This window comes from Quercus robur, chromosome 4 (assembly GCF_932294415.1).
Source record: "Quercus robur chromosome 4, dhQueRobu3.1, whole genome shotgun sequence".
Taxonomy (NCBI): Eukaryota; Viridiplantae; Streptophyta; class Magnoliopsida; order Fagales; family Fagaceae; genus Quercus; species Quercus robur.
In genome coordinates this window covers 29,752,596-29,758,595 of record NC_065537.1, presented here as the reverse complement: position 1 = coordinate 29,758,595, position 6,000 = coordinate 29,752,596, and positions in this window count along the sequence as shown.

The window sequence follows — 6,000 nt, the reverse complement described above, 5'->3', positions numbered from 1 at the left end:
GTAGAAACTTACAACAGGTCCAAGGATCCCTTGGACCACTTGGAATCATTCAAGACCTTAATGCACTTGCAAGGAGTAGCGAATGAGATCATGTGCAAGGCCTTCCCCACTACACTGAAGGGCCCCGCAAGGATTTGGTTTAACAGGTTGATGCCCAATTCCATTGGTACTTTTAAGGAGTTAAGCACCTAGTTTGCCTCACACTTCATCGGGGGACACATGTATAAGAAGTCAATTGCATGCCTGATGAGCATTAAGCAACGAGAAGATGAGACGTTGAGGTCTTACATAGCCCGCTTTAACAAAAAGGCCCTCTCCATTGATGAAGCTGACGACAAGATACTCGTGGCCACATTCACGAATGGGTTATGGAAAGGTATGTTTCTGTTCTCTTTATACAAGAATGATCCAAAGACTATGTCAGATGTACTCTACAGGGCTACTAATTACATGAATGCGGAAGACGCATTGTTGGCTCACGACGAGAAACCTAGGAAGAGATGATAGCAAGGACAGGAGATAGAAGGGATGATAGGCGCTCTAAGCCTCCCATCGAAAGATTCACAAGCTTCACCCCACTGAACACCCTAATTGATCAAGTCCTAGTATAGATCAAGGATGAAGGAGCCTTGACATTCCTTGGTAAGCTGAAGGGAGACCTTAGCAAGAGGTCCAGAGACAACTATTGTCGTTTCCACCGTGACCACTGTTATGACACATCTGACTGCTATGACTTAAAGTAGCAGATGGAAGCTCTTATCAAGTAAGGGAAGTTACAAAGGTTCATTGGTAAGGAAAGGACAGACCAGCCCTAGGAAATACCTACACAAAGAGAAAACCAGCATCCCAGACCCTCACTCAGAGACATAAGGATGATCGTAGGTGGAACCACAACATCTGGCTCGTCCAAGAAGGCACGCAAAACTTACCTATGAATAGTCTAGAATGTCTAGTTAACGGGATTCATCCCAAAGATGGCGCGGATTGACAACCCTGTCATTGGGTTTACGGAGGAAGATGCCAGGGGCCTCTACCACCCTCGTGACGACGCGCTTGTGGTTAGCATTCGGGTTAGGGACTACAACACCCACTGGATCCTTGTGGATAACGGGAGCTTTACCGACATCCTCTATTACCCAGCATTCTAGCATATGAGGATAGACAGGGAACGACTGGTTCTTGTTAACGCACCACTTGTTGGGTTCGGAGGAACAAGGTTACACCTGCTAAGAGCAATCACTTTATTCGTAACAGTTGGAGATTACCTGCAGCAGATCACTAGGGATGTCACGTTCCTAGTTGTTAACTATTCATCCGCTTACAATGCCATATTGGGTCGTCCTACCCTTAACTCGTGGAAGGTTGTAACCTCGACTTACCACCTAATGATAAAATTCCCAACAGAGTACGGAGTGGGAGAAGTACGAGGAGATCAAGTGGCAACACGCGAGTGCTACATTGCCATGTTGGAGATGGATGACCATTTGCAAACTATGTGTATAGAGGAATAGCGAACGGTGGCTGAATCGGTAGAGGAGTTGGAAGAGGTAATTTTGGATGATGCCAGGCCTGAACGAACGACTAGGGTTAAAACTCTAGCTAGTTCACTGATCTGTTAGGCGCTCACAATGTTTCTAAGGGAGAACTAGGACGTATTCGCTTGGAGCCATGAGGACATATCTGGAATCGATCCTTCAATTATAGTCCACAAGTTAAATGTATCGCCTTCCTTCTCTCCAATCCGTTAAAAGAAGCGGGTGTTCACACAGGAACGGGACAAGGCCATAGCCAAAGAAGTTTGTAAGCTATAGGAAGCAGACCTCATTCGTGAAGTATACTACCCTGACTGGTTGGCCAACGTAGTGATGGTTAAAAAGGCCAACGGAAAGTGGAGGATGTGCGTAGACTTCACAGACCTGAATAAGGCATGCCCTAAAGATAGCTACCCCTTTCCACAGATTGATGTTCTAGTGGATTCAATTGCAAGACACTGGTTGCTGAGCTTCATGGACGCATTCTTTGGATATAGCCAGATCAAGCTGGACAAGGCCGACCAAGAGAAGACTTCATTTGTCACCAGCTAGGGTCTCTTTTGCTACAATGTGATGCCATTCGGGCTTAAGAATGTAGGCGCCACATATTAGAGACTGATGAACAAAATGTTAGCACATCAGATTGGGAGGAATATGCAAGTTTACGTGGACGACATGCTAGTAAATAGCCTACAAGAGGACGATCATTTGAACAACCTCCAAGAGACCTTCAACACCCTTTGGTCATATAACATGAAGTTGAATCCCAGCAAGTGTACGTTCGGGGTAACGGCAGGGAAATTCATGGGGTTCATGTGTCCCAAAGAGGCATCGAGGTCAACCTGGACAAGATATGGGCAAAAATAGAGATGACGTCGCCAACAAACATTAAGGAAGCACAAAGCTTGAATGGCAAGGTTGCTGCACTGAACAGGTTCGTCTTAAGAACTATAGATAAGTACCTACCTTTCTTCCATATGTTGCAGAAATCGTTTGAATGGACGATTGAGTGCCAGCAAGCGTTTGAAGACCTGAAAGCATACCTCTCCTCCCCTCCGTTGCTGAGTCCCTCCAAACCCGGGGAGGAACTATTCCTCAATCTGACCGTCTCCTCGGCAGCTGTCAGTGCAGCCTTAGTTAGGGAAGAAGACAAGGTATAGAAGTTTGTGTACTACATTAGCAGGGCGCTCTGAGGCACAGAAGAAAGGTACCCACCGATGGAGAAGCTCACTTTCACATTAGTGATTGCCACACGTAAACTTAAGCCATACTTCTAAACATATACTGCGATTATCCTAACAAATAAACCCCTTTGAAGAGTAATGAGTAATCTTGAAGCCTCTGGACGAATAACATTATGGGCAATTGAGTTGAGCGAATTTGACATCCAATACCGACCACGTACGGCTATAACGGGACAAGTCATTGTTGACTTTATCGTAGAATTCACTCTCGCGGAAGACCAAGGGGCAGAGAAGAGCCCGAAATGGAGCGTCCATAAGGACGAATCTTTCAACAGACAGGTGGGCGGAGCCAGGTGGTGCTCTACAGCTCGGAAGGAGATAGGATTGAATGCATGATCCATCTTGAATCCCTATGACCAACAATGAGGCAAAGTACGAAGCTTTGATAGCAGGGCTGGATCTCACTAAGGTGACAAGGGTAGAAAGAATGGTCTTATATTGCGATTCCCAAGTAGTAATTAGCCAGGTTAACGGCGACTATGAATGCAAGAACGAACGGATGAAGAAGTACTTTGGGCAAGTAAAGGATTGAGTGAACAACATCCAAGTGAAGTTTGTTCAAGTCCTAAGGGAAGAAAACGAGCACGCCAACTACCTTGCTAAAGCCGCCTCAGCGGAACACATGCTCATTCCTAGTCAAGTACTATCCTTCGTTCAAATCTCGCCAGTAATAGACGGCATCAATGTGCAGGAAATAGGTCCCAGGAGCTATTAGACAACACAAATAATCTCTTACCTAAAGGACGGCGAGTTGCCTGACGGAAAGGAAGTAGCAAGAAAGTTGAAGGTTCAAGCAGCACGTTTTATTCTGATTAAAGGCATTCTATACAAAAGGGGCTTCTCTTAACCATACCTGAGATGTCTCATCTCGGAGGAGGCAAACTATGTCATGCGAGAAGTTCACGAAAGAGTCTACAAGAACCATTCTGGCTCACGATCGTTAGTGCACAAACTCATCTGGGCGGGATACTATTGGCCTACAATGCAGAAGGATGCCGCTACTTATGTTAAAGTGTGTGACAAGTGCTAGAGGTTTGCTAGCCTCATTCGACAGTCGTTAGAAGAACTCACTCCGATGACGGTCAATGACCTTTTGTGCAATGGGGGTTGGACATCATGGGTCCATTTCCAACCGCAATTCGGCAGTAAAGTTCCTAGTGGTCGTAATAGACTACTTCACCAAGTGGGTGAAAGTAGAAGCACTGGCCACAATCACGGAGAAAAACGTGCGAAGTTTCGTATGGAGGAACATCATCAGCAGGTATGGTTTACCCAGAGTGTTGGACTCAAACAACAGGAAGCAGTTCGACAATGATGCATTCAGAGACTTCTGCTCACAACTAGGGATCAAGAATCACTACTCATCTCCCGTTCACCCTTAGGCCAATGGACAAGTTAAGGTCACAAATCAATCCTTGCTCAAGATCATTAAGACTCGGTTCGAGGGGGCAAAAGGTATATGGCTGGAGGAATTGCCAAGCATCTTATGAGCGTACAGGACGACAGTGAGGACACCTACAGGAGAAACACCGTTTCGACTAGCATATGGAAGTGACGCAGTCATTCCAGCTGAAGTAGGGCTCACCAGCTATCGAGTAGGAAACCATGACGAGGGAAGAAATGACGAAGCACTACCCTGCAGCTTGATTTGGTGGACGAGGTCAGAGCAACTGTTGAGCAAAGGTTAGCACGATACCATGACCTCATGGCAAAGTACTACAACTCCAGGGTCAGACATAGGGACTTCTAGGTTGGAGATCTTGTCTTAAGAAAGGTGATGGGTGCTACAAAAGACGCCTTCTAGGGGAAGCTAGGACTTAAGTGGGAAGGGCTATACAGAGTTGCATCATGGCATAGGAAGGGAACCTACCACTTGGAGACACTGGACGGGCAAAAGTTGCATCACCCATGGAACGTAGAGCATCTAAAGAAGTACTACCACTCGATAGTGGCAAGGGCGACGACACTCCTCATTTCCAGTTTATTTCCTTTTAGTTTAATTTTTATCTACAGTTTTCTTTTAAGCTCGAAGGGCAGTTTTTTTTCGATTTTGAAAAGACAATTTTTACCCTCAAATTTTTCACACAATAAGAGTAGTTATTCAGAAATTCCATGTGTATATGTTATTTGCACTTCTGCATTATCATTATAAATCCCGAATGGACGGACTTGTCCTAAAGGGATTTGCATTGATCAGGTCCACAAGATGGACGAGCTCATAAGAAAGTGAGCAGAAATTAGTCCATAAGTGGACAGGCCCACCTTAAGGGGTGAAGATTATATCAAGTCCACAAAGTTGATGGGTTCATCCTAAATGAATGATTTGTATTTGCAAAGTCCACAAAGTGGATGGGTTCATCCTAAAGGGGTTTGTATTGATCAAGTCCACAAGATGGACGGGATACCTCCTATAAGGATGATTTATCTCCAATAAATTTCTAGAAAAGTGGATGGGTTCTAAAAATTAGTCCACAAGTGGACGGGTTCACGAGAAAGTGAGCTAAAATTAGTCCATAAGTGGATGGGTCCACCTTAAGAAGTGAAGATTATATTTAGTCCACAAGGTGGATGGGTTCATCCTAAAAGGATGATTTGTATTTACAAAGTCCATGAAGTGGACGGGTTCATCCTAAGGGAACTAAGTGGACAGATTCATTCTATGTGGTGATCCAAGATTATGGACTCCATAAGACGGATTCACCCTATTGGATGACCTAGGATTTAAAATTATACTCCACATAATGAACGCTTCAAAAAGAAAATTATAAGGAGGACGGGTTCATCCCAATTCAACATAGTTGACGGATCCAGGAAATAGTAGACAGATTCAAAAGATCACTTAAAGTAGACGGGTTCGTCTTACATTATCAATGTATATTTGATCTATAAAATGCACGGTCCAATGCATTATATTCATAACAAAAACTGGATAGTTTCGTCCAAAGAATTAAAATTGCAAATTCAAGGCAGATGAATATTTTGTGAGAAAATAAATAAAATGTTATAAAAGCCCACAAAGGGGGGAGTTTAGATACAAAGCAATGGTTAATTTAAAACTGTTCCAACAAAAAGGATCTTTACATTTGAATAAGAAAATAAACAAGAAAAATTAAAGATTAATCCTAAGGCGCTGGGTCCTCCCCATACTTCCTCTCCCCCTCAAGTGCACGGACATCATCCCCAACGAATTTTGCTTGATCTACGGGAGTCTCTCTGTCGCCAAA